The sequence below is a fragment of the Miscanthus floridulus genome, chromosome 18, assembly GCF_019320115.1.
Source record: "Miscanthus floridulus cultivar M001 chromosome 18, ASM1932011v1, whole genome shotgun sequence".
In the NCBI taxonomy this organism is placed as follows: domain Eukaryota; kingdom Viridiplantae; phylum Streptophyta; class Magnoliopsida; order Poales; family Poaceae; genus Miscanthus; species Miscanthus floridulus.
Genome location: NC_089597.1, coordinates 18,230,188 through 18,236,187, shown reverse-complemented (window position 1 = coordinate 18,236,187; position 6,000 = coordinate 18,230,188). Strand labels below are relative to the sequence as shown.

General features: G+C 42.8%; 1 long non-coding RNA gene across 1 annotated transcript; it reads left to right on the top strand.

Annotated features, from left to right (window-relative positions):
• The first annotated feature begins 1,013 nt into the window (after positions 1 to 1,013).
• LOC136519705 (uncharacterized) lies at positions 1,014 to 1,878 on the top strand. Its single transcript, XR_010775024.1, has 3 exons — positions 1,014 to 1,142; positions 1,226 to 1,324; positions 1,559 to 1,878. It is a non-coding gene; the product is annotated as an uncharacterized lncRNA (long non-coding RNA).
• Positions 1,879 to 6,000: the final 4,122 nt, after the last annotated feature.

The window sequence follows — 6,000 nt, the reverse complement described above, 5'->3', positions numbered from 1 at the left end:
TGTTCCAGAAGCTCTTCCCATGGATGAAGACGACAACGGTTTTCCACGAACTCTCACCTCTCCTCATCTTTACTCTCTTCAGCCATCTGCTGCTTTTAGTAAACTATTATTTATTGGATCTGGATGCTGCTATGAGTTCATACGTCTGGTGCTTTTGGTTAGTTTTTTAGATCTGGTCAATGTGTTTGATGGATGCACTTGGCCTGTCGTTAGTTCATCCCTATGCTTCCTTTTTAGATAATATAAGCACCGACTCTTGTGCCCCATGTAGTTTTTGGTTTTCTTTTGATAATAAGGTTCTTATAAGATATGCTTGTTTTATGTCTGTTCTTAGATGTTTCGGATCTATTGCCGGTGGTTCTTTTTTCATTATAAAATGTGGCAGTGTGGTTGCTGCTTTTTAGTTATTATATTCAAAGCTGCAAGCGGATTATTTTTTTTATTAGTCTTTAGAACTTTACTATGAGCTCTTATTCAATTGCTTGCAAATGGTTCTCTCAAAGGCCTGCTGTATTGGGTGAATTAGAGTTTTATGTGTACTTATTTTTGTCTTCTAAATAACTATTCTATTACACAGATATCAGGTCATGATGGTGGTACTGGAGCTAGCCCAATCAGCTCCATCAAACATGCTGGGGGTCCTTGGGAACTTGGTCTTACAGAAACAAATCAGGTTTCCTACATTTTTTGCTGTAACAGTTTTTCCATGAAATTATTTTCTGTTTTGTAATGCTAGTTAACTTCCTCCAGACACTTATACAAAATGGATTGAGAGAGAGGGTAGTACTTAGGGTGGATGGTGGATTCAGGAGTGGTCAAGATGTTATTATGGCTGCTGCTATGGGGGTTGATGAATATGGCTTTGGTTAACTACTTCCTCTTTGTTGCCGAGGAGGTATGTCATGATTCTCATTACTGATGCTGTTTGTCTTAGCCTTGTTCCTTGATTGTTGCAAGACCTGCCTATTTTTTAGGGATAATTGTAACTTTTGAAAATTGGTTAATTCATTTACGTTCGAGCTGCATTAGCTCAGTTGGGTTATGAGAAGCTGGATGACATCATTGGGCGAACAGGTTTGCTTAAACCAAAGCATGTCTCGTTGGTGAGAACGCAGCACATCGATCTTGGATACCTCTTATCAGTATGTATTAGCAGCCATTATTATTTGAAGCATTAGCATATCTTCCATGTGCTTTCTATTTAAATCAATGGTTTTTACATCAGAATGCTGGATTGCCCGAATGGAGCAGCTCCCAGATTAGGAGCCAGGACGTCCACACTAATGGCCCTGTTCTTGATGAGACAATCCTTGCAGATCCTGAGGTAGTGTTTTTGATAAGTTCTCTTAGTTACATGGACTAACTTGACTAATGGTTGTCCACTAAACCTGATTTTCCAGTATCATCAATCAAAGCAACTCATCATTCCATGTTCATGAAACTAGAACTGTATTTATGGTCCATGCACAGCCTTAACCTGTCTAAAATGAAGTGCGGTTGCTAGGAACTCAAGTTTTATCTGCTTGGAGCACCATTATTTATATTATCTAATTTGCAGATAGCTGATGCGATTGAGAATGAGAAGGAAGTTTCCAAGGCGTTTCAAATCTATAATGTCGATAGAGCTGTCTGTGGTCGGGTAGCAGGTGTGTCTGGAGAAGAATAAGAGCTCATAGTATTATTTTTTCCTAATGTGTAGCTATTAGATCTAGTTGAGTACTTGACTACATTCATTTTTAGTCTTCGCAAAGCATCTGAAAACTTGTCTCAGATTTGCTTATCAAGCCTGACCAACGCCCATCCTACATGTACAAGTTCAGACACAGATAAGTCATGATGGAGTTGTGCATGAAAAATATATGTTCTGGTCGAATTTGAATTGTAAATTTAAATTTTTTTTGGTGGAAAAATGATTTGTAGGGGCGTTTGGTACTGTAGTCGCCCCTACAAATCGATTTATAGGGGCAGCTGGTGTTCCTAGACCGCCCCTATAAATCGATTTGTAGGGGCGGCTAAGTACCAACCGCCCCTACAAATCGATTTGTAGGAGCGGTCTGAGAACCGCCCCTACAAATGCATGATTTGTAGAGATTGTATGGTAGGGGCGGCTGGCTGAACCGCCCCTATAAATGCTTATTAGCCACCCCTAAAAACCATATTTGACGTAGTGACCATCAGCACCCCTCTTACTTGCTAACATCTTGGTCCAGTGTAGGGGCGGGTGACGTGGTTAGCAGGCATGGGGACGTCCGGTAGAAGGGGGAAGGGCCGGGGGAGCCGGTGTCCGGAGCAGGTCAGGCCTCGCTGTCGAAGTAGGATGTCGAGGAAAACCGGAGCTCGAGAAGGAGTGGCTTCGTCGGAGATGGAGCCGACGGCCACATTGCCTGGCGAGGCGGTGAGGCTTTGAGGGGGGGGGGGGGTGCGAGGCGAAGAGCCACGCACGGAGGGAGGATATCGAGCTGGGGCGTGGAGGCGAGGAAGGCCGGCGGCACACAAATGAGATAGGCGAGGTGGTGGTACGCCACGGGTGGGACATGACACGATCGTTGCGAGATCTTACGGTACGGAGCCCTACTTCTCCAACAAGGCCAACTTTGTTTGCTTCCTTCAGCACGACTGAAGTCACACATGACATCTTGAACCCGGAACTACTCCTTCCATTTTTTCGACGGCGCTACTAGCGCCCGGACGTCCAATCTGTACGCTGGCTGTTGGACGCTCGCCACATCACCTAGGGTTGCATGCAACATCACCGGTCCGTCACAACATGGACAACCAATATCTGCAACATCAAAAAATATCTTATGCAACATCAACACCATCCCGGTCACCAGTCAGCAGCCGAACGTACTCCTGCCATCCGAGCGCAGACGTCATCTGCTCAACTCCCCTGCAACATATGTTGATGTTGCACACATCATAAACAACATCATCAGTCCGTCACAACATGGAGAAACAATGTCTGCAACCTCGAAAAATATCTTTTGCAACATAAAAAAAATATAATGAAAATAATGGCTTAGTATTCGATCTCATGAGATCCGATTCCAGCCACAACATCGGGGTATGTTGCATGCAGATCGCTCGTCCGTTTGCAGCATGGAGGAACAATATATGCAACACCGAAAAACATAAGTCGCAAGATTTGTAGGTCATGTTGATAATGCGCGACATCGAGCACGACGCCGAGCTCGGCCTCCCTATCTGGGATGGCCGCTGGAACACGCACGACTGGACGCACACCTCATGCCCGTCGTCACGTGTGTACCCCTGCATGAAGTGCACCTACAACGTCACAGAGCCCACACAACGGGTCATCGCGGAGTAGATCCACGCCGGCCACCAGGCCTGCCAGGAGCCAGCTGGGACACGTTGTTCCGGCCGTTCCACTTCTTTCGGGCGCACAGGAGCTACCTGCAGGTGGACGCCACGGTGGAAGGCGGCGAGGACGAGCTCCGAGAGTGGAAGGGCTCAATGGAGTTGAGGATACGGCAGCTGGTGGCCGATGTCGAGAGGCACACCGCTAGCAAGCTGCGACCCCCGACAACGAGGTTGATCCCGTCTTGCGCTCTACGCTCATGGCCCAAGTCCAAAATGGAGCGCGTGAGCGTCCGACGCTACGGGCGCTCTAAAAGGTGCATTAGCGTTTTTTACATGTTATAATAGCTTTAATCTAAATTAAATATTTTTATCTTTCATTATTAATTTCAAAAGGTTTTATATAGATTAATAACATAAGATTTATATTTTTAGGTCTACTGTAAGAAATACTTTCAGAATATATAATTCATGTGCTATAAAAGTATATAATTTTCTAAAAAAATGATGATCAAATATAGAAATGTTTGACTTAGAACAAATCGTCGGCACGACTGAAATCACACGTTACACTTTGAACCCGCAACTACTCCCTTTATTTTTTTTACATGTTATATTAGCTTTAGTCTAAGTCAAATATTTGTACCTTTCATTATTAATTTCAAAAGGTTTTATATAGATCGATCAATAACATAAGATTTATGGTTTAGGTCTACTGTAAGAAGTACTTTTAGAATATATAATTTACGTTTTATGAAAGTATATATTTTTTTAAGAAAAATGATGATCAAATATAGGAATGTTTGACTTAGAAGAAATCTTATACAGCATGTAAAAAAACGGAGGGAGTATAAAGGTAGGAATATAATACAATGTTGTTAAGATACTCCACGCCGTCTCCTTGTTCAAATGAGACCCACCACACGGATGATATATAGATACATATAAATAAAACAATAAGATTGAGTTCAAGATATCGTGTAACCATCTCAGGAAGCTGACACGTTACAAACTTTGCTTAAGATCGAGGCAACCAAGCAAGTACAACATTCAGTATTTCAGATAGCACAGACGACACATATATATATGACTTGGAGAGTGGATTTCATCCCCGGTGGAGTTGTGAGCGACCAAATGTACATATATAACAAGATGGAGAAATTTCCTCATGCATTTGGTCTGCTAAATAAAAGCAGTCAGAATCAACAACCAGCAAAGTGTTGTTGGTGACTGAAGAGCACAGCAGGAAGGTGCAACACAAAATTACAAATGCATGCTTTGATTCGTAATTACTAATGGAGTATAGCAACTTGAACTTGAATTGATTAAAGAATTAAGCTCTCAGGTTGTACCAGGGATCCTTAGCTTTCTACTATCTTGACTTTATAATATGACTTTTTAACCACATAAAAACTAATCTATAGTCAGATTGGAATTTTACACTCACCAAATGAATAGGACAAGTAAATTCCGGTGATACCAACACGATGCAACTGGACGGCAACACTGGATTTCATCAGGTATATGACCACAACATATGTGGATAACTGGACGAAACAACAAGTTATTGATCAAAGGTGACGACTAAGTTCAGGTGAAATTAGTTAAGCAGAGACAGGGTGCATGCATCATCAAGCATTGTACCAGCTGTGTGTCTGCCAACAGTGCACACCAGTCAGATCATTAGATTGGTTCTGCTAGTAAAACAAGAGCAGGCTCGGTCGACCGCTACCTGAATCAGCACGCACATGAATGATGAGTAAACTCAGGCGAAAGTACGTACCAATGCAAAGCAATTCAGTCAGAACACTGAATTTCATCATCAGGGTGCTACTAATTTCAGGTGAAATTTCACATGATTTCCAGGTGCATTGGCTCCGACGATGGCTAGGTCCAGCACAACAGATATTCTATCTTCCACACGGCTCACAATGCCCAAACGTATCAGTGGTTTTATAGGCATATATAGGCCACAAACATACAGCAAAAACAGCATCTAGCATCAGAGAATTAAACCAGACAGAACGCACCAAGCATCATCATCATACTACGACTTGCGTGTAGAACAAGAGCATCATACTACTTCCTGTTGCACTAATCAGATCAGGTGAGATCGCTTCCCTCTTGCCCTAGTAGGCTAGTGAAAGATGAGCACGTAGAGTAGACCCAAGACGCTCAAGGCCGCAATGCCCCAGATACCCACAGGATTCGCACTACTTCCTTTACTGACTCGATTCCGATTGACATATATGACTTGGAATGGAAGTACGATCGACGACTTCATGTCTTCATCCGTCCACGCCTAGGATCGGACGTCACGGCAAGTGCAGGGAAGTTAAAAAAAAAAATCTCCTCCAGTGCACGGAAGATCATAACGCACACGTCGTGGAAATAAAAGCAACATTTATTTGAAAGGGTATGTATATACTGTGGTATGGCTGACACTGACAGGGCACGCATTTATTTGAAACCTACATAAAAGAAGAAGGAAAAAAAATAAGCTTTGCTTTTTGAAAGACCCAGCATTATTTTCCTCTGTAGTGCTTTGAAATGCATGCAGTGACCAAGATTCAAAAAGGCTCTTGTTGAAGTAAACTCGACCCGACCAATCTAATTAATCCGATTAGTCCCAAAAAAAGACCTAACTCAACCAGAACATCGATGGACTCAGATCATAGTTTT